The sequence below is a fragment of the Gopherus flavomarginatus genome (genome assembly GCF_025201925.1).
Source record: "Gopherus flavomarginatus isolate rGopFla2 chromosome 11 unlocalized genomic scaffold, rGopFla2.mat.asm SUPER_11_unloc_1, whole genome shotgun sequence".
Lineage (NCBI taxonomy): Eukaryota > Metazoa > Chordata > Testudines > Testudinidae > Gopherus > Gopherus flavomarginatus.
In genome coordinates this window covers 919,994-943,831 of record NW_026114602.1, presented here as the reverse complement: position 1 = coordinate 943,831, position 23,838 = coordinate 919,994, and the positions used below count along the sequence as shown (strand labels likewise).

Genomic DNA, 23,838 nt, shown 5'->3' with positions numbered 1-23,838 from the left:
ATGTCCATCTTTCTCTTTTGCTTTTAATTTCCTACTATGTTTCCTTATAAATATAATCAAATAATGACATAATTGTCTCCACGAGAACATGGTTTGCCATCTCTTTATGCAAAAAGGGGAATTTTCACTGGCAAAAATTAAAACACCACTTAAGTCAACGGACCTAATGTAAATGCATGCCAACGTAAATAATATCATTATCTATCTGTTTGCCTGTATATCTATCTATCACAGGATTGTGTACTGCCACCCATCACCATGCTATGTTAGCACCTTCTACATAAAATCATTAGCCATATCAAAGTCCTTAGTGGGGATTCCAGGGAGTGTCTGTCTCTTCTTTTTTGGAGTAAAAATTGGATTGCAGTATTAGTGCAGTAGCTGTTAGTTTTTTGCCTCTGTCTCTGTCTCTGTGGGGTTAATTTTTTGTTTTTTGTTTTTTGTTTTTTTTGGACAGTTGATTTCTTTCTTTGTTTGAAGTTTTTTTAAAGTGGGAATGACTGGGCAGATGGTAAGTGTTCACTTAGACAGCATTGCCGATGTTTGGTTACCTATCGGGAGTGCCCAAATGTCATCTGTTTGATGGGGTTTTCTGAGCAAGCTGAAAGTTTTCTTTCCACAATGATAAAGGTGTGCACAAGAAGTGTCTGCATGGTTGAGTTTTTGTTGAAATAATTATATGAATAGGGCTGGGATATCATCGTACTTTTAATGATGTGTTAGGGAACCAAGAGCTTTAGGTAAACATCTTTTCATTATTGTAACCTTAAATAAATCAAACCATGGTGTGTCATGTGTGCTATGGTGGGAAAGAGTTGTTTGTTTGTTTGTTTGTTTGTTTGTTTGTTTGTTTGTTTGTTTGTTTGTTTGTCTAAGAGGAAGCTGTGGAGTATTTCTTAAAGACAATCAGACAGGATAATGAGTCCAGTTTTGATCCCTGTTAAATCACTGGGATTAAATCACTCACTTCAAATGTATCAGGATTTGGCCAATAGCCAATACACACAACGATCCAGGAATGGGTAATGGTGGCCAGGAGAATATGAGTGCAACAGAGACGCATGGGTAAATTCCCCATCTCAGGTTTCAGAGGGGTATCTGTGTTAGTCTGTATCAGCAAAAAGAACGAGGAGTTCTTGTGGCACGTTAGAGACTAACAAATTTATTTGGGCATAAGCTTTTGTGGGCTAAAATCCACTTCATCAGATGCATGGAGTGAAAAATACAGTAGATAGGTATAAATATACAGCCTACCATATTTTTCACTCCATGCATCTGATGAAGTGGGTTATAGATCACGAAAGCTAATGCCCAAATAAATGTGTTAGTCTCAAAGGTGCCACAAGGACTCCTCGATGTTTTCCACATCTCAGCTAATCCTTTGCTGAGTAATGCAGAGTAGCTCCATCAACATAACTGGTTTGATACTGGCTCAGAGACACAAGCCTAAATTCAATAGTGACATAAACACTGGTGTATGCAGTGCTTTTGCAGCCATGTTGGTCACCAAATATTAGAGAGACGCGGTAGCTGAGGTAATATTGTTTATTTGACAAAGTTCTGCAGGGGAGAGAGATGAGATTTCAAACATATACAGAGTTCTTCTTCAGATCTGGAGATAAGCTGTGCGTAAGGTCCACCTTCTCTCCCTAATAAATACTGGTATGAGTAATTTACCTTGTGTCATATTTGTATAACATTGGTTTAAGTGGAAAAGTACCATCACATGCACTGACCTGTGTCATGGAGAGTGGGGGAGTCAGGGCCCTGCACCCCCAATTCCTGCAATTCACTGTGACTCTCAGCCAGCCAGTAAAATGGAAGGTTTATTGCATGACAGGAACACAGTCCCAAACAGAGCTTGTAGGTACAACCAGGACCCCTCAGTCAAGTCATTCTGGGGGGCAGGGAGCTTAGACTCCAGTTCTGGGGATCCCTCCATTTCCCCAGCCAGCTGTAAACTGAAACCCCTTCCAGCCGTCTCACTCCAGCTCCCTCTGGTTCCTCCTGCAACCTTTTTCTAGTTTCTCGGGCAGAAGGGGTCACCTGGCCCCAATCCCCTTCCTGGGCCCTCATGTTACATGCTCAGGTGTCTTCCCTCAAGGAAAGTCTCACATTCCCAATGCAGACAATCCCCAGCTCAATACTCTCCACTCCCTGCTGTGTCACAATTTGGTATTTCATTCATCATCCATTGTAAAACTAGCCACATCCAAGCTAAGAAAGGATCTCACAATCCAGGCCTATTATTAGTATTAGAATACCCATCTTTGTGCATAGATATATACAATTCATATATGAGGGACAAAAGCATAGTATGTGATTCGAGAGAGAGATCGCTCAATAGATAGATAAATAATGCCAATTATTGTGACTCATTTCCTCTTCGTGTCTGTCTATAAGTATTCACTATTAAACATTATTTACCAAAGAATATCTATGATTATCTTACTCCGCAGATCATTTATAAGCAGCTCATCATAAGTAACTGGTGTTTGAGTCTTTCTCACTGGCAACCTTTTTAACATGCACTGTTTCTCTTCCTTGAGTGGATACATTGAATTATCACACCAGGGTTCATTAAATATGAAGGTGTTAATCCTCAACTGGTTTAAATGTTCATTGCTCCACTGAAATCAATTGAATTTGAGGACTTATACCAGCTGAGAATCTGCTCTCAACGCTCATGATTATTAATCCATAGCTCACTTCCTTTGAATGTTTTGCACTAAGGCCCTGAGCCAGCAAACTCCTTTAGAAAGTGCTTAATTTTAAACACATGAGTAATTCCACTGACGATTTATATTTTAAACTCATCCTTTATTGGATTAAGGCTAAGACTAGGTCTAAATTGGTATCAGAACTGCCATGACCTGAATATTTTTGCTTCCCTGGCTAATCTATCTCCTACAATTGATGCATTTAAATTACTCACCCCTTCTGGGGACTGGTTTATTAACACAGAATAAGAGTTGTCTCAAAGCTAGAATCTCCGGGTTGCCTTCGCCCAGACTCACCAGGCCATTATGCCTTTCCTGGGCTCCTAACTCCCTCTGATGGGTTCTATTCCTGTTGTGCAGTGCAGGTCACTCAAGCCAGGCCTCCCCTCTGGCTGCTCTGGAGAGCTTCTTCAAAAGTTCTCTCTGGCCCTGGGTCTCTTCTCTGCATCTCCTGCTAGAGGCTCCCTACTCCCTGACTTTCTTTTACTTTTTATCCCTGGATCAGAGATCACAGTTGGGGGTGCCTGGCTAGAATGGGAGCTTGACTCTCAGCTCTTCATTCTGGAAACCCCAAGAACCTTGGCTCAAGAGTGGGATCTGAGGGCTTCCAGATTCCATGCCATGGAGCTGAGAGCCTGGAATCCCAGAGTTCGTGGCTCTGGGGTAACCTTGCCATGCAGACTGTCCTGGGCCAGGAACCTGAGGGCTTCCAGACTCCCTAGTCTGGAACAGTTCCATGGTTGGCCTGTCCCTGAACAGCCGTCCCTAAGCCCCATGAAGCCGCTGAGTGAAACTGACAATCTTGTCAGTCACAGCTGCTGATAGGCTAATAGCAGTTTTGAAACTGACAAGATTGTCAGTTTCACTCAGCAGATGCCTTAGTCCTGGGAAGCAAATTTTGTTTCTGAGACAGTGTGTTGATATTTTTAAAAAAATATAAAATAAAAAAGAATAATTTTTTTTGTTCAGAGTTTCTGGTTAGAGTGAAATTTTCAAATAGCAGTATTTCCCATGAATCAGAAATCCTGCCTTTTGCCCAGCTCTACTTACAAACTTTGTTTGTTGCTATATATTTCAGTAAAAACTCATGTTCATTCACCACCTATCAGAGCAACTTTCTGGCCACACACTGTTAGCATTTCCAGAAGTTGCAACCATTAGAAACATGAAAGTGCAGTGCCTGTCCTCTCCTCTCCTCTCTTCATTTAGACACCAGGAGAACCATAATCTGCTGAGACAACTGAGCAAACCAATGCTGGTTCATTGACAATGAATGCTATTTGAACCCACAGGCCAAGTCTGTTAAACTTCAGGATGTGACCTGTGGCTTGAGCCATTCTCCAAAGCTTTCCCTGAAGACATGAATACAGGACATGATACGACTGGGAAGAATTATGTGGAGGTTTTGCTGGCTGAGAAGGCAGAATGTTATGGTTGGTGATTGGGGCATGTTCTCATCATTGAAAAGGGAAGAAGGCTAGTGTTGGTTGGGGGAATTGTATAGAGGGAAGATAGATGGGGGAGGGAAAATATGTGATTTTTGGAAGGTGGAGAAGTGTAGGAGTAGTGAAGGGCAGAGAAAAGTATGGCTGGTTGAAGAAGGAGAATGTGCTAGCTCGTTGGTGGAGAAAAAATTGCCATTTGCTTAATGGGGGAAATTACAGTTAGTTAATGGGAAAATTATTTGCTGAAGGAAGGAGAATGTTATGCTGGATAAATTGCTGAGTATTTGGTGGACCAAGTCAATGTATTTTATGTGTTCTTACCATACTGGGCATAGACCTACAGTTTGGGCTCTCTTATCAGTCAAAATAGATAAGTAATACAAATATTGTGGTTACATGAACCTATGGCTCACGCCACAAGGCTATATCTATGTAAGAGATTATCCAGTTGGATGGGTCCCATTCCTGCAGCCATTGCTCAGACTGCACTGCCACTGACTGCTGCCAGAATATTGAGTAAGGGCTGCAGGATCTGGCCCTGGCATCCCAAATTCAGCCCCAAACAAGCACACCTTCTCCACTGTAGAGCAACAGCAGGGGCTGAAAAATGTTTCCAGATCCCTGAAGTCTGCAGAGAAAGCGCTCTGGTTCCTCAGTGCAGGACAGTGTGTTCCAGGTCGCATGGTCTTTGTCAGAAGACAGAACTAAAGCCTTGCTAGGCAGAAATCTGTGCACTAAACATAAGAATATAAGAACATAAGAACGGCCATACTTTGTCAGACCAAAGGTCCATCTAGCCCAGTATCCTGTCTTCCAACAGTGACCAATGCCAAGTGCCTCAGAGGGAATGAACAGAACAGGTAGACATCAGATGATCCATCCTGTCGCCCATTCCCATCTTCTGGCAAAAAGAGGCTAGGGAGACCATCCCTGCCAATTCTGGCTAATAATCATTGATGGACCTATCCTCCACAAATGTATCTAGCTCTTTTTTAACTTTGTTATAATCTTGGCCTTTGCAACATCCTCTGGCAAGGAGTTCCACAGGATCACTGTGCATTGTGTGAAAAATAGTTCCTTTGTTTGTTTTAAATCTGATGCCTATTAATTACATTTAGTGACCCCTACTTCTCGTTTGATGGGAAGGAGTAAATAACACTTCCTTATTTATTTCCTCACACCAGTCATGATTTTATAAAACTCTGTCATATCCCCTCTGAGTCACTTGAAAGGGGTTTGCTGAGCAATGCCCCCCAGCCTTAGTGGAGAAGCCATTTCAGAGAAGCTGCTTCCCAAATGCTTGAGTTGGATTCACCAACAGGTCACCTTGGAAGATATATTGACTATTTCATAAATGTGTTTTATTGGGAACATTTTTTAAAATCTGTATTAGAGATTTTCAAAAATGTTAATGAAAACTCAGAATCCATAATCCCACAGCAGTTTTGAATATTTAATCAAGGGTGCATAGACAGAAATCTTTTTGTGTTCAGAGCTTTCAAATTCAGGTGTTTAAAATTATGCAACAGAATCCATGGGCACCTAATACAGTGACTGGATTTATTTCAGATGCGGTGAGCACATGCAATTGCTTCTAAAGACAATTAGAGTTAATTCCTTCTCTTCTTGTAACCAAGGGCACACACTGGGCATGTGAATCCTCTAAATAAGTGGTTCTCCAGCTTCCCATTCCAACCCTTCTTCAGTCTAAACCAGGAACTACGTTGGACCTCCTTGCCACATATGAATATGGGAAGGGCGTTCTGTTTGTCATGAACGTCTGATAATTTCTTATGACCCCCACATTGAGGTGCAAACAATTGGATGTTTATTGGGGTGAACTTCCAGCAAGCTTAAATCCAAGTTCCTTTTTCCTTATTTTCGAATCCCAGCTTACTTCTTGTTAGCCTCTAATTTATATAGTAATATTTTTAGCTATACCTTAACCAATCATTCTACTAAAATTTACCTAACCAATCCTAACATATTGTAACATGGTTATTTAACAAATTATATCCCACCACCTTAATTAGTTTACACCCAGCAAAATTAATTAAACAGCAGACAGAAACAATCATAGAACCAGATAGAGACCATGCAAATAAACATACAAAACAATACAGAAGTGAGGATTTCACAACTACATTTATACAGATATAAGGGTTCTCCAGCTGTGTCTATTGATAAGTGAGCTCTTACCAGACAGAAAACTATCAAACTAAATTTCCTTTTATATGTTTTCGGCTCTTTCCTTTCTCTGGAAGTAATAGATCGGATCACCTTCCTAACAGCCCCAGGTTGCCTTATTTCAATATGACTAAACAAGACCTCAGACTGTCACAGTGAGAGAAGTCCCTTACGCTGATAGACAATGATTTTGATTCTTTCTTTAATATCTCTATAACTAGTTAAGTGATAAGAATATACGTAAATTCTTAAAGTGTAGGCCAGACAAACTTGAATATTTCTATTCTAACAGTTAGACAAAGGCTTGATTTCATAGGTAGGCTGCTCCTTTTCACTCCCAATGATCCCAAAACTCAACATGACAACTGGTGTAGTTCATAGGGTCTGCTGTAGCAGGGATGCCCTGCACTGAGTGTGACAGAATTTAGTAAACTAAGATAATTATTAAGCAAAATGTCTGTCAAGAGGCACTAATATTGACTTAATACTAATAATTCAAGAAGGGAATAATAAGAACTTTTTCATACTAATTATTACAGTTGCCTCTCTAGACATGTTTTGAAGCTAATAAATGGAACAGCAGAACCTCAGCTCCACAGTAACAGAATTTGTTCCCTTGGTCCTCATCCAGATTGCTGAGCTGCAGCAATGCATCTTCGTTGTTTTCTTCATAATCTACTTGACAACCTGGATGGGAAACTTCACCATCATCACCACTGTGATCACCAGCCGCTGGCTCCACACCCCCATGTACTTCTTGCTGGCCAGCTTGGCTTTCCTAGATGTTAGTGACTCATCAGTCAATGCTCCAGAATTGCTGTTGGGTCTTTTCTCCCAGCACAGAACCATCTTGTTCAATGAGTGCATCCTCTAGATGTTCTTCTTCCACATCTTCACTGGTGCTATGACTGTAGCCCTTGTGATGATGGCTGCTGATCGGTATATAGCCATCTATAAACCACTGTGTTACTTGCCTATCATGAATGATGGTGTGTGCATGGGGCTGGTGGCAGGGGCATGGCTGGGTAGATTGGCTCACTCTGCTGTTCAGATTGCATTGATCTTCCAGTTGGCTTTCTGTGGTCCAAACATCTTGGACAATTTCTACTGTAATATCCCACAAGTCATCAAATTGGCCTGCACGCACACCTACTTGGTCGAGCTGCTGATGGTTTCCAATGGTGGGATGTTTGTCATAGTAATGTTCATCATCCTGCTCATTTCGTACACCATCATCTTTGTCAAGCTAAAGATACATGTTACAGATGGGAAGCACAAAGCTCTGTCTACCTGTGGATCCCAGATCACAATTGTGTGTTTACAATTCATACCCCGCATCTTCATCTATGCTAGGCCCTTCTGGAAATTGCCCATGAACAAGTTGGCTTCAATCATTTACACTGTAATCACCCCAATGCTGAACCCAATGATCTACACGCTGAGAAACGCTGAGATGAAAAAGGCCATCAGGAGACTGATGAGCAGAATCCTGTCCTCAGGGAAGAAACTATAAAGTCAGAATGTATCTTGAATTATCTTTTTTTTTCAATTGTTATTATTGTCTTAAAAATGAACTTTCTGTTAGAGTTTTAACAATCCATATCTTTAATCCCTATTTTTGACATGTAAAAAAATTGTGTTGGTCAACCTCTTAGCACGAACTTTGTACTCATTATGTCCAAACTCCAAACATAGAAATGATTCAATATGTACTTTACTTGACCTCAATTCATAGAATCATAGAATCACAGACTATCAGAGTTGGAAGGGACCTCAGTAGATCATCTAGTCCAACCCACTGCTCAGGGCCAATCATCTAGTTCAACCTCCTGCTCAAAGCTTTAGACCTGAAATTAGATGAAGGTTTCTAACCATCTGAGGAGGAAAGTTCTGGAACAGCCTTCCAAGGAGAGTAGTGGGGGCAAAAGACATATCTGGCTTTAAGACTAAGCCTGATAAGTTTATGGAGGGGATGGTATGATGGGATAGCCTAATTTTGGCAATTCATTTGGCAATTGATATTTGATTATCAGCAGGTAAATATGCCCAGTGGTCTGTGATGGGATGTTAGATGGGATGGGATCTGAGTTACTACAGAGAATTCTTTCCTGGGTGCTGGCTGATGAGTCTTGCCCACATGCTCAGGGTTTAACTGATTACCATATTTGGGATCGGGAAGGAATTTTCCTCTGGGGCAGATTGGCAGAGGCCCTGGAGGTTTTTCGCCATCCTCTGCAGCATGGGGCATGGATCACTTGCTGGAGGATTCTCTGCAGTTTGAGGTCTTCAAATTACGATTTGAGGACTTCAGTAACTCAGACATAGGCTAAGGGTTTGCTACAGGAGTGGATGGGTGAGATTGTGTGGCCTGCATTGTGCAGGAGGTCAGACTAGATGATCATAATGGTCCCTTCTGACCTTAAAGTCTATGAGTCTATGAGTCTAATCTCAACTAAATCAATTAATGAGTCTCTGCCCTTTTATCTATTAGAAGATTTGCCCATACTTTATTTCCCTGTGCCATTAATGTTGGTGGATCTATCCTTCTCCAGACATGAGCGATCACATATCTTGCTACATAAAGTAATTTTGTTATCAGCGTGCTCTGTCCTGAGTCAGTAACCAACTTTGGACAATAATTCTGGCTTCTGTAGGTGGCCTTCCTTTTCTATTCTTGAGAAATCTGTTTAATTAGTCATAAGAACATAACATAACATAAGAACAGCCGTACCGGGTCAGACCAAAGGTCCATCTAACCCAGTATCTGTCTACCAACAGTGGCCAATGCCAGGTGCCCCAGAGGGAGTGAAGCTAACAGGCAATGATCAAGTGATCTCTTTCCTGCCATCCATCTCCATCCTCTGATGAACAGAGGCTAGGGACACCATTCTTTACCCTTTCTGGCTAATAGCCATTTATGGACTTAGCCACCATGAATTTATCCAGTTCCTTTTTAAACATTGTTATAGTCCCAGCCTTCACAACCTCCTCAGGTAAGGAGTTCCACAAGTTGACTGTGTGCTATGTGAAGAAGAACTTCCTTTTATTTGTTTTAAACCTGCTACCTATTAATTTCATTTGGTGACCCCTAGTTCTTGTATTAATGGAATAAGTAAATAACTTTTCCTTATCCACTTTCTCAACATCACTCATGATTTTATATTCCTCTATCATATCCCCCCTTAGTCTCCTCTTTTCCAAGCTGAAGAGGCCTAGCCTCTTTAATCTTTCCTCATAAGGGACCCTCTCCAAACCCCTAATCATTTTAGTTGCCTTTTTCAGAACCTTTTCTAGTGCTAGAATATCTTTTTTGAGATGAGGAGACCACATCTGTACACAGTATTTGAGATGTGGGCGTACCACGGATTTATATAAGGGCAATAATATATTCTCTATCCCCTTTTTAATGATTCCTAACATCTTGTTTGCTTTTTTGACCGCCTCTGCACACTGCGTGGACATCTTCAGAGACCTATCCATGATGACGCCAAGATCTTTTTCCTGACTCGTTGTAGCTAAATTAGCCCCCATCATATTGTATGTATAGTTGGGGTTATTTTTTCCCATGTGCATCACTTTATATTTATCCTCATTAAATTTCATTTGCCATTTTGTTGCCCAATCACTTAGGTTTGTGAGATCTTTTTGAAGTTCTTTACAATCTACTTTGGTCTTAACTATCTTGAGTAGTTTAGTATCATCTGCAAACTTTGTCACCTCACTGTTTACCCCTTTCTCCAGATCATTTATGAATAAATTGAATAGGATTGGTCCTAGGACTGACCCCTGGGGAACACCACTAGTTACCCCTCTCCATTCTGAGAATTTACCATTAATTCCTACCCTTTGTTCCCTGTCTTTCAGCCAGTTCTCAATCCATGAAAGGATCTTCCCTTTTATCCTATGACAGCTTAATTTACGTAACAGCCTTTGGTGAGGGACCTTGTCAAAGGCTTTCTGGAAGTCTAAATACACTATGTCCACTGGATCCCCCTTGTCCACATGTTTGTTGACCCCTTCAAAGAACTCTAATTGATTAGTAAGACACGATTTTCCTTTACAGAAACCATGTTGACTATTGCTTAACAGTTTATGTTTTTCTATGTGTCTGACAATTTTATACTTAACTATTGTTTCGACTAATTTGCCTGGTACCGACTTTAGACTTACCAGTCTATAATTGCCGGGATCACCTCTAGAGCCCTTTTTAAATATTGGCATTACATTAGCTAACTTCCAGTCATTGGGTACCAAAGCTGATTTAAAGGACAGGTTACAAACCTGAGTTAATAATTCCGCAACTTCACATTTGAGTTCTTTCAGAACTCTTGGGTGAATGCCATCTGGTCCCAGTGACTTGTTAATGTTGAGTTTATCAATTAATTCCAAAACCTCCACTAGTGACACTTCAATCTGTGACAGTTCCTCAGATTTGTCACCTACAAAAGCCAGTTCAGGTTTGAGAATCTCCCTAACATCCTCAGCCGTGAAGATTGAAGCAAAGAATCCATTTAGTTTCTCTTCAATGACTTTATCATCTTTAAGCAAGCCTTTTGTATCTCTATCGTCAAGGGACCCCACTGGTTGTTTAGCAGGCTTCCTGCTTCTGATGGACTTAAAAAAACATTTTGTTATTACCTTTTGAGTTTTTGGCTAGCCGTTCTTCAAACTCCTCTTTGGCTTTTCTTATTACACTCTTGCACTTAAGTTGGCAGTGTTTGTGCTCCTTTCGATTTGCCTCACTAGGATTTGACTTCCACTTTTTAAAGGAAGTCTTTTTATCTCTCACTGCTTCTTTTACATGGTTGTTAAGCCACGGTGGCTCTTTTTTAGTTCTTTTACTGTGTTTCTTAATTTGGGGTATACATTGAAGTTGGGCTTCTATTATGGTGTCTTTAAAAAGGACCCATGCAACTTGCAGGAATTTCACTTTAGTCACTGTACCTTTTAACTTTTGTTTAACTAACCCCCTCATTTTTGTATAGTTCCCCCTTTTGAAATTAAATGCCACAGTGTTGGGCTGTTGAGGTGTTCTTCCCACCACAAGGATGTTGAATGTTATTGTATTATGGTCACTATTTCCAACTGTCTTGCTATAGTTACCTCTTGGACCAGCTCCTGCGCTCCACTCAGGATTAAATCTAGAGTTGCCTCTCCCCTTGTCGGTTCCTGTACCAGCTGCTCCATGAAGCAGTCATTTAAAGTATTGAGAAATTTCATCTCTGCATTTCATCCTGAAGTGAAATGTTCCCAGTCAATATGAGGATAATTGAAATCTCCCACTATTATTGGGTTCTTAATTTTGATAGCCTCTCTAATTTCTCTTAGCATTTCATCATCACTATTACTGTCCTGGTCAGGTGGTCGATAATAGATCCATAATGTTATATTTTTATTAGAGCATGAAATTTCTATCCATAGGAATTCTGTGGAACATGCGGATTCACTTAAGATTTTTACTTCATTTGAATCTACATTTTCTTTCATATATAGTGCCACTCCTCCCCCTGCATGACCTGTTCTGTCCTTCTGATATATTTTGTACCCAGAAATGATTGTGTCCCATTGATTGCTCTCAGTCCACCAGGTTTCTGTGATGCCTATTATATCAATATCCTCCTTTATCACAAGGCACTCTAGTTCACTCATCTTATTATTTAGACTTCTAGCATTTGTTTTTAAGCATTTAAAAACTTGTCCTTGTTTATTTGTCTGCCCTTTTCTGAGGTGCCAGATTCTTTTTTATGTGACTGTTTATCATCTGATCCGGCTCTTACATTATCCTTTTCCGTCCTTTGTTCCTGACTATAACCTGGAGATTCTCTATTATCAGACTCTCCCCTAAGAGAAGTCTGTGTCTGATCCACATGTTGCTCTACAGCAGTAGGCTTTCCCCCATCCCCTAGTTTAAAAACTGATCTACAACCTTTTTAATGTTTAGTGCCAGCAGCCTGGTTCCACTTTGGTTTAGGTGGAGCCCATATCTCCTGTACAGGCTCCTCCCATCTCAAAAGTTTCCCCAGTTCCTAATGAACGTAAACCCCTCCTCTCTACACCATCGTCTCATCCATGCATTGAGATTCTGAAGCTCTACCTGCCTACCTGGCCCTGCGCGTGGAACTGGGAGCATTTCTGAGAATGCCACCATAGAGGTCCTGGATTTCAGTCTCTTCCCTAGTCAAAAATATTGTCTAATTTCTGTACTATTATCTTAATGCAATCCCAGCATATATGCCTCCACATCTTCTCTAGACATTAGGTTTCCCTTTCTTATACCTTTTCCTGAGCTTAAGTGGACTGACTTAGCATTGATGAAGTATTTTATAATACTTTTCCTGAATAGTTGCAAATATAGATATGTTTTTAGCTTCCTCTAGCTGTTGTCCATTCTTCCAAGTTAAATCTGCTTTTAGATACTTTCCCCATTTTTTTTCATAAATGTGCTCTTCTCTCTCTCCTAGATGCATCAGTAACAGTAATACTCAGTGTAATAGGTGGGGTCTCACATTTCGTAGCTTTTGTCAACTGAGCCCCTTGCACACATCAAGGGCTCCTTGCTTTCCTCTTTTAGCCCCACCAGCTTCCTGTGTGCCACCCTCTCATCCCCTTCTGTTTCATGGACTAAATAGCTACTTTCCACAAACTGTATGCAATGCATCAATCTTTAATTCATTTAGTTTTGCTAAATTGAAAATAGTTTGTAGCAATATAATTATTCATATTGAACAAGAAATAGTGCCCAGCTATTTAATATTCATGCAATGTTAAGTTAAGAAAATTGTAAGTTTTACATTACAACATTAAAATATATAAATGACCATACGAGGTCAAACCAATGGTACATCTAGTCCAGTATCCTGCCTTCTGACAGTGGCCGATGTGAGGTACTTCAAAGGGAATGAACAGAAGAGGGAAACTATTGATTGATCCATCCCCTGTCATCCAGTCCCATCCACTGGTAGTCAGAGGCCTAGGGGCACCCAGACCATGGAGTTGTATCCCTGACATCTCAGCTAATTATCGATGGATCTATCCTCCATAAACTTATCTGAGTCTTTTTTATATTTTAGGACTTCACAACATCCCCTGACAACTAATTCCACAAATTGACTGAATGTTATGTGAAGAAGTACTTCCTTTGTACTTCCTTTTTTGTTTTAAATATGCTGCCTATTAATTTCATTGAGTGACCCCTGGTTCTTGTGTTTCGTGAAGGGGTAAATGATGCTTCCTTTTTCACTTTCTCCATGCCTGTCACAATTTTATAGACCTCTGTCATATCCCATTTAGTCATCTCTTTTCCAAGATGAAAAGTCCCAGTCTTTTTAATCTATCTGCATATAGTAGCTGTTCCATTTCCTTAATCATTTGCGTTGCCCTTCTCTGTACCTTTTCCAATTCTTCTACAGCTTTTTTGAGATGGAGGTGACAGAACTGCACACAGTTTTCAAGGTGTGGACATACCATGGATTTAGAAAGTTGCATTATGATATCTTCTGTCTTATTATCTATCCCTTTCCTAGTGGTTCCTAAAATTCTCTTTGGATTTTTTTACTGCACCTGCACATTGAGATGTTTTCAGAGAACTATTCACAATGACTCCAAGCTCTCTTTCTTCAGTGGTGACACCTAATTTAAACCCCATTATTTTGTATGTATACTTGAATTTATGTCCAATGTGCATTACTTTGCATTTATTGACATTTAATTTAATTTGCCATTTTGTTGCCCAGTCTCCCAGTTTTGTGAGATCCCTTGTAACTTTTCACAATCTGCTTTGTGCTTAACTATCTTGAGTAATATTTTACCATCTTGAAATTTTGCCACCACATTCTTTATCCATTTTTCCAGATCATTTATGAGTAAGTTGAACAGCACTGGTCTCAGTACAGACACCACTGGGGGACACCACTATTTAACTCTTTCCATTCTTAGAACTGACCATTTATTCCTACCCTTTGTTTTCTGTCTTTTAATCAATTACTGACTCATGAGAGAGCTTTCTCTCTTATGCTATGACTGCTTATTTTGAATAGGAACCTTTGATGAGGGACATTGTCAAAGGTTTTCTGAAAGGTCAGGTACACTGGATAACCATTGTTCATATGTTTGTTGACCCCACCCCTCAAAAAATTCTAGCAGAGGAGAGAGTAGAAACCAGATCAACAGAATGGGCCAAATTTATCCCAGGAAGAAATCCAAAGATTTCCAATGAGAAATGAGGAAAGGAAGCAAGGGGGTTTGTGGCAGAATCTGGAACTATACAGTGTACTCTTGAACCAAGATGTGAACTATGACTAGGATTTTCAGAACAGCTTAAAGAAATTAGGTGCCAACTCACCTTGACTACCCAAGGGGATTTATGTACCTAACTCCATTAGATCTCTTTGAATACCCCATTCCTGGCCGGAGCCCCTCAACTCCGCGATCCTGCTACCCTCATGGCAGCGCGGCAGGTCCTGCTGTCCAATTACAATGACCAGAGCCCCTCAACCCCCCATGGCCACGCTCTCCTGGCTGGAGCCCGGAGGCCCTGCTACCCAGGCTAGAGCCCCGCAACCCCGTAGCTCCCCTCTCCCGGCCAGAGCCCCGCAATCCTGTATCCCGCTCTCCCATCCGGAGCCCTGCAACCCCGTGGTTCCGTTCCCCCAGCCGCAGCCCCACAACCCCTCGGTCCAGCTCTCCCTGCTGGAGCACAGCAACCCTGCGGTCGCGCTCCCCCGGCCAAGCGCGGCAACTCCCATGGCCAGGCTACCCCGGCCAGAGCCCCGCAACACCGCGGCCCCGCTCTCCCGGCTGGAGCCCGGAGGCCCCACTACCCAGGCTAGCGCCCTACAACCACGGAGCCCTGCTCTCCCGGCCGGAACCCCTCAACTCCGTGGTCCCTCTACCCCGGTGGCAGCGCGGCAGGTCCCAGAGCCCCGCTACACTGACCCAAGCCCCGCAACCCCACGGCCCCGCTTTCCCGGCTGGAGCCCGGAAGCCCCGCTACCCAGGCTAGCACCCTGAAACCACGGAACCCTGCTTTCCCGGCCGGAACCCCTCAACCCTGTGGTCCCTCTACCCCGGTGGCAGCTCGGCAGGTTCCGTGGCCCCGTTACAATGACCAAAGCCCCGCAACCCCACAGCCCCGCTCTCCCAGCCAGAGTCCGGAAGTCCCGCTACCCAGTCTAGTGCCCCGCAGTCCCGTACCCCCACTCCCCCATCCAGAACCCTGCAACCCCACTGTCCCGCTCCTCTGGCTAGAGCCCCTCAACCCCGCATCCCCATTCCTTTGGCTGGAGACGGGCAACCCCTCCGCCCTGGTCTCCCGGCCCCAATGTGGCAAGTTCGGCTGCCCCGCTTCCGCGGCCGGAGCCCCAGAACTCCACAGCCCCGCTACCACACGACCTCTCTACTACCGCCCCAGCCCGGAAATCCAAAGTGTCGCCTGGAGAGTACATGCCCCACCAATTGGGCCCCACACTGGCTAAAGCAAACCCTGAAGCTAGGAAGAGGTTTAAGTCCCTGATCCCGTTTAGGGCTTCTTTGTAGGAACAATGAGTTCATAGCCAGCTGGTGAGTGAAACGATCCTGCTCTAACCTGCTGCAGACTAACTGTCTCTACGCACCCTGCTGATATGCAGTAACAGTTGGCTACAGCACTTTGATGCAGTGCTCTTTGAAACAGGACACGATTAGCAGGGTCACATGGACAGTTAGCCCACTTGCTTGTGCAGTGTAGATTCACACCCTAGCATGCCACAAATTAAATGTTCATGTAGACAAGCCCATAGTCCTTTACATCCCAGCCAAGCCTGCCCAAGGAGGGGAGCAGAGAGTGCCCATCTGTGGAGTGGATTCCTGGCTGCTAGGAAGTGCAGAGAGACCCAACAACTCAGGAAATCCAACAAATAGACATGGAAATGGCCACTGGATAATACAGTGATTGATTGACAGATAATGACCCAGGATTCCTCAGTTCTGGAGGATCAAGGCCATCACAAGTTGAGAAAAAATCCAGTAAAACTGTCACAGTAAGTTTGCTACTTCAGTTACATATGATACATTTTTAACCTATAGAAAATTTTTTAGAATATGTATATATATATTACAAGTAGGGCTTCTTAAGACTTTTGCTATCAATCCTCTAAAACATATTGAACCTGAGAGATTTTTTTTAAGCAGAAAAAACAATTGATTTTTCAAGAAGTCCCCAAAATCCCTAAATTGTGGGGTTTTGGCAACCAAGAACCAAACCTATTCAGCCACAAATGGCTGAAAACTGAACATTTTCAACAGTCACTCTCAATTTGGAAAAATTGTTGGCTTGAAAACCTGATTTTGCTTTCAAATGAATTTAAAGAGAAAATTTCTGGCCACCTCACCTCACACTGGAAACATAGCATTAAATTTGGTTGGGGAACACTAATATTGTCCACTAATGGCATAATTTCAAAACCATTCATTTTATTGCAGCCATTTTCATTTCAATTTCACAGGGAAGCTGCAGAATGGCAAAGCTGAGTAGCAGCAAAGCTAAATGCCCAGAGAATATGTTCTATACATGCTAGCTCTTTTACAGTCAAGGTCAGAGTTGAACCAGGCAGCCAAAGTTTGACCCTGCCTGGGAACATACAAGGGGTAATGGGTCTAGTAACCAGATCTCCTGGTGTAGCATCATAGCAACTGTGCAGCACTGCCACCAGTGAAGTACAAAATACTGTAAGTGAGTGCACAGAACATACACATGGTAAGACATAGATTATCCCCCACAGAGCTCCCAGTCCTAGTGGACCAAGCAGAAAAAGGGAGGGAGGGAAACAGAGTCACAGGGCGGGGAAGTGACTGGCCCAAGCTCACATAGCAGGTCAGTTTAAGATTCAAGAAAAGAATCCAAAGAATGTCTTGTAGCATCAATAGCTCTTCTCCTTCTCTGGTGTTTACTCCTTGCTGTATTCACAGGAGGCCTCAACGTTTTCAGGCTAAACAAGCTGAACTCTTTTAGCCACCTCCTGTAAAACAGGCTCCCCATTGCCACAATAGGACAACTGTCATTCCTAGGAGTCATTAATTCCAGATGTAATTTTATTCCATTTTTATGCTGCATTGCATTGAGCCCCATCTTGGACCAGATCCTCAGATAGTGGGAATGGACAACGCTCCATTGACTGTAAGAGAACTAGGGCAATTAACACTCATGTGATAATGCACCTGATAAGTGATCTGGTTGTCAGAGGTCAGGAGCACTCTAATCCTAACCCTTGTCCTTCCCTTCACAGAGGCAGCACACAATGAACTTAGAAGGAAACCACACCACCGTGACCAAGTTCCATCTCCTGGGACTCTCTGAAACAAATGTCAACAAATATAAGATCCCAAACTCTCCTTTCCTAGGCAGAGCTTTCTTACCCCAAAAGGAGAAGAACCTAAGGTTCCATTGAGTCCATTAGAGACCTTACTATGGCTATTGATTTTGTGTGCAAGGTGCTTAGGTAGCATGATGATGGGTGGTACTATAAAGCCCTAAAATAGATAGATAGATAGATAGATAGATAGATGCCAATTTTTCTGTTCATGATTCTCTCTATCTAGTTGGACAGATCATGCAGTTTCAACAGAGGTGAAGCTGTCTATGGGAATGTGTCAATTTCCTTAAAACATTCAATGGAAACCAGGTGTAGGAGAAGGAGAAAGCCCTTACACCAGGCTCCATGTTTCAGGCTAAGGCCTAAATAAAAGTCATGCCCTGCTGATGTAAAGCCAAGCTAGCAAGAGTCAGGCTGTGAGCAAAAATCAGGCCTCGTTACAAAGCAGAGGCCTGCTTGCAGAGTCACTGTCTGGTACGTGAACTTGGCAAGAATAGGGCTAGTGCTGCAAAAACAGAAACACTCCAAAGAAGTTCTTCACAGTACACGCACCCCAGAAGGGCAGTATCAATACACCCCGATACCAGGCACGGTACAAACACACTCCCTGAAGGTGATACAGGGACACACCAACCCCTCCGAAGGATAAGGTCAGGATGACAGGATGATGGATAGAGATGTTTTGATCGAACCAACAGGTACAAGGTAAAGGGTGGTAACTAAATACGTCAGAAGGGCAATATGTAACTTGTTTGTATCAGTGCATAGAAGAGGAGTCACAGAGGTGGTGTCTTTGTCTGGCTGAGGGGGGAGAAGAAGGCCCATTGTAATGAGTATACGTGTCTTAGGTATCCCTGTAAAATCTATGGGGTGCTATTATTGTTCTTCATTGACAATAAACCTGGCTGAGTGCCTTGGCCTCTGAACTAAGTCTGTGGTATTCTTGGGCAATTCAATCAGAGCCTGCCGTACTGGCTACCTGCCCAGAGGCAATGCAGCACGCAGAGAGAAGGAAACACCTCATTGGCCCCCTCTCTCAGGTAGTCCCCTGGGAAGCTAGATCAGCACTGTATATTGCTAACACTGTTGCAAGCATCAGAAAGCATTTTGGGGAGGGTCAAAGGTGTGTGAGTGGAGAGTGGAAGTTTCCTCTGCAGAATCCGAGAGGCCGAGGGGGGGAGAAAGAAGAAGAGCAGAGAACGGGTTAACTCGACACTGCAGCTAGCAAGCTCAGTCTGAATATAAGAAGCTGACTCCATCCCAAGGCCAGTTGCTACCTGCCAAGACAGAAGGGGGAAGTCCAACCCCTGCTCCCCCGGACTAGCCGTGGGAAGGAGAGTTGTTGAAAGAAATGCAGGGGCCTGGGAAAGGAGTGCGATGGCAAAGGCCAACCAGGAACAAACAGAACTGTCTCATGGCCCTGAAGCTGATGTATTTTGGGGAAAGCTGAGGAAGCCATGGAAGGCTGGTTTGAACTGGTACACAGAGCATGGAGAACAAAGGTTCCTGAAGGAGACGCCCCACAAAAGAAGCCAGGACTTAAAAACCCTCCTGAGAGCTGAAGCAAATCGGAGAACATAGCAGATTCTTGGATGACCTGGGCCCAGGATAGCACTCCCATCCACCTTTCCCCCCTTCTTCTTCTCTTCTTCTTACGTTACACCCAGGCTTGGCCAGCTTTGGGTTGGGCATATGTGAATATGAAAGTAGGCTAGGACTTGGGGCATTCATGTTTTCTTCCTTCCTCTGAGTGACGTGGAAGCATTTCCAGCACTCTCCACTGTTATTTAATTATTTTGTCAATAAAGCTTTAAAAATTTAGACACTTGGTGTGTGCTTTGTCATCTCCTCCCCAAAAGATCCTGTGGCCCCAGTCTGATCAACTGTGGGCCGTGGGCAGATTAGTAATGAAAATCTGTCACAAGAACACAGAAACAGCCAACAACTGACACCACCAGACAGGAAGTCAGGCTATCTGGCTGGCCTATGCATCTCCCCCTGGGGTCCTGTCACTCCAGCTGCCAGCCAACCTACTCCACAACTGCCTGGCAGCCAGGTTCACGAATCCTCAGCAGTCCACCTCACAGGGCAGTTGGTAGATGGGGCTTGCCAGGCAGCTGCCTCCCCAGGCTAAAGGGGAGAAAAAGTGACAGACCCATGTGTCTCCCAGCCCCATGATCCTTCCTGCACCCAGCCCGCGGCCACAGCGCTCTCCCCATCTCATTTTAATTGTGGGAGGATGACGGAGGGAAGGCTTCTGCCCATGAGAGCCTGGTTGGGACACTCACTTTCACATGCACACACATACACTCACCTCACCAGGGAGAGCAGTGAAATGTTTCGGAGGGAGGCACAGGGAGAGAAGGACAGAGTCCCTCTCCTTCCCCGTCCCTGGTAGGCCAATCTTGGGTGGCACTTGACCCCCATATCTCCTCTACACATTGTCTTTGGCAGGAAGGAATTTCTGGAGAAAGAGCCAACAGAGCCAACAGCCCAAGTGGTCACGGCTAGGGCTGCTCTGAATTAGGGAAAAGAGGGACTCTCGCAGGGCCCCCAACTGTTAGCTACAGAGTCACTATCTTTGTCCCAATGAGGAGTTAATTATTTAGACAAAGTTGAATGGTTCCAACAAGAAAAACGGGGGAAAAGCCCAAGACTTTTTCCATCCTGATGTTTAGGACACTTGTCTGGAAGGAGGGAGAGCCAGGTTCAAGCCCTTGCTTCTGAAATCTAGAGAAAGGTCCCTCCTGAGGAGGCTATAGGCATGTTTCTGGTGAGTGGGGGAAGACTGCACAGCTGCTTCCAGGGCTTCTATATGTTCTATTGAAAAAATTAAGACTTTAGACCCTTGAGCTAATCATCTGGCCGTGCAGTCTTAGGATGAGCAATGAAAAATAAAATACCAAGGGGCTTTTAGAATTTTTTCTGAATGAAGGCTGAGATATTTGAAAGGGTCTCCAGGATCTAGGTGGGTCACACGCATTGTTCAGTCAATGGACACCTGATTCTTTTAAGGCACTCTGACAACCCCTGTCACAGATCACAGCCTGGAGTAAGAATTCACTGTATTGTTCCAGACTCTGCAGCATCCACATCCCTTTGTTTCCACTCTAATTGCACAAGATGCTGCAGGTCCCTCCATGGGACCAACCCCATTCCTGGTGCCTTTCCATGAAAATCAAAGGATATGAACCTAGAATTACTTTGGCCCATCCTGATAAGATGTTTTCCAATAATTCCCCTGCTAATTCCTAGTGGGGATAATCACAGCTCTGCACTCCTCATGGGGATTTCCTAGGGGATTCTCCTTTCAGTCTGATTGCTATGGTTGCTATCAGTACCTGAATCCTCGGGCTGATATGTCCCTTCAACATCATTCAGAAGCTTAATGCTGTGTCAAGGCCTGAGACTAGATTGTGCCCCAATAAGGAATCATTAGAAAGCAGGACAATCCCTGGCATTAGCCCCCACTGGACGTGTGAAAGGACATGATGTCTCAGTTCATATCCCATTTCCATGTAATTGTTACAGACATCTCAGAGCAAGAAGGGACAGGCTGGCTTGGGAGATAAGAGATGAAGCAGTTCATCACAGGCTTAATATTTCTGAAATTCAGGAGAACCCCAGGCCTTGGAAGTTAACAAGACAGAGACGGAGCCAGGATTGCAAGAGGACTTAGGCACCTAACTCTTCTAATAGGTGCCCAGTGGGAGTTACAATTCACTTAAGCAGACTAGGTGCCTAACTGCTATTGAAAGTGAACAGGTCTTGGCCACCTAACTCACATAGGAGCTTTGATAAAGCACACTAAGTGCCTGTCTCCATCTTAGGTGCCTAAATGACTTTGTAAACACAGAATCTGGGCTGGAATGAGGAAACACTGCAGGAGATCCAAAGACATGTGCTATGCAGGGGTCAGACTAGAAGATCACAATGGTCCTTTTTGGCGTGGAAATTGATGAATCTGTTAGCATGTAGGCCTGTTAGCCTGAGATAGAATTTTGGGTTTTGTTTGCCTGTTTGACTTTTGATGCTTTTTTACCCTTACTAATATGTGTGAACAAAGAACAAAGAAACAGTGTTTCATTTCCAACAACCAGATAGGGCTTACAGTTCAATGAGAAAAGATAAGGGATATAGTTAAACTGATCCTGGGCATGGTGGGAATGTTATATATGAGCATACTCTGGAAGGCTGACTGGCTCCTCTCTTAAGCCAAGGTCAAGAAACCAATTGGGAGGGGCAAGGAGGAATGTGGGAGGAGGCATAAGAAACACTAAAAGCCAAAGAAATGCCTGTTCCTGACCAAAGCACAACCTCACTCCTTATCTCTCCCATTGACTCATAGACTCATAGGTCAGAAGGGACCAATATGATCATCTAGTCTGACCTCCTGCACAAGGCAGGCCACAGAACCCTACCCATCCACTTTTATAACAACCCCTAACCCAGGACTGAGTTATTGAAATCCTCAAAATTGGTTTGAAGACCTCAAGCTGCAGAGAATCCACCAGCAAGCGACCCATGCCCCACGCTGCAGGGGAAGGCGAAAAACCTCCAGGGCCCCTGCCAATCCGCCCTGGAGGAAAATTCCTTCCCGACCCCAAATATGGCAATCAGCTAAACCCTGAGCATGTGGGCAAGACTCACCAGCCAGCACCCAAGAAGGAATTCTCTGCAGTAACTCAGTTCCCATCCCATCCAACATCTCCCCGCAGACCATTGAGCAGACCTATCCGGTCATAATCCAAGATCAATTGCCCAAATTAACTATTCTATCATAACATCCCCTCCATATACTTATCAAGCTTTGTCTTAATGCCAGAAAAGTCTTTTGCCCCCACTACTTCCCTCGGAAGGCTGTTCCAGAACTTCACTCCCTTAATGGTTAGAAACCTTCGTCTAATTTCAAGTCTAAACTTCCTAATATCCAGTTTGTACCCATTCGTCCTCGTGCCTACATTAGTACTAAACTTAAATAATTCCTCTCCCTCCCTAACGTTAACCCCCCTAATATATTTATATAGAGCAAGCATATCCCCCCTCAGCCTTCTTTTGGCCAGGCTAAACAAGCCAAGCTCTTTGAGTCTCCTTTCATAAGGCAGGTTTTCCATTCCTCGGATCATCCTAGTAGCCCGTCTCTGGACCTGTTCCAGTTTGAATTCATCCTTCTTGAACATGGGACACCAGAACTGCACACAATATTCCAGATGGGGTCTCACCAGCACCTTATATAACGGTACTAACACTTCCTCATCCTTGCTGGAAATACCTCGCCTGATGCATCCTAAAATCGCATTTGCTTTTTTGACAGCCGTATCACAATGGCGGCTCATAGTCATCCTGCTATCAACCAATACCCCAAGGTCCTTCTCCTCCTCTGTCGCTTCCAACTGATGCGTCCCCAACGTATATCTAAAATTCTTATTATTAATTCCTAAGTGCATGACCTTGCACTTTTCACTATTGTATTTCATCTTATTGCTATTACTCCAGTTTACAAGGTGGTCCAGATCTTCCTGAAGAGTATCCCTGTCCTTCTCCGTGTTAGCAATACCCCCCAGCTTTGTGGCATCCGCAAACTTTATTAGCACATTTCCACTCTTTGTGCCAAGGTCAGTAATAAAAAGGTTAAATAAGATCGGTCCCAAAACCGATCCTTGAGGGACTCCACTAGTGACGTCCTTCCAGCCTGACAGTTCACCCTTCAATACGACTCGCTGGAGTCTCCCCTTTAACCAGTTCCTTATCCACCTTACAACTTTCATATTCATCCCCATCTTTTGCAATTTAACTACTTGGATACAAAAGAGGTGGTACTGAAGCCCCCATACACAAGACCCTCCAAAATGAGACATGACCATAAATTGTAAGAGGTGGGACTGAGGGCATGCACTGCAGGCATATTTGGGCCTGCTAAAAAGGAGGGGACCAGGAACATGGGGACAAAGGCTCTGCAGCTTCAGAGCTATGGACATGCTTGCTTGAAACTGACCCCAATAAACACTGGTCTTCTGCTTTCTGTCTGCATGACAAGAACCAGGGGAAGGGGTGAAAGGAAATCCCCCAACAGAATCAATTAATTTTTGCCTCTGGACTTTTGCTTCTGAGCTGTGTAGGGTTCCAGAGAGTGATTCT

General features: G+C 43.5%; 1 pseudogene; it reads left to right on the top strand.

The window, feature by feature from the left end:
• Positions 1-6,923: 6,923 nt before the first annotated feature.
• On the top strand, positions 6,924-7,865 carry LOC127040918 (olfactory receptor 4D9-like; annotated as a pseudogene).
• The last annotated feature ends 15,973 nt before the right edge of the window (positions 7,866-23,838 follow it).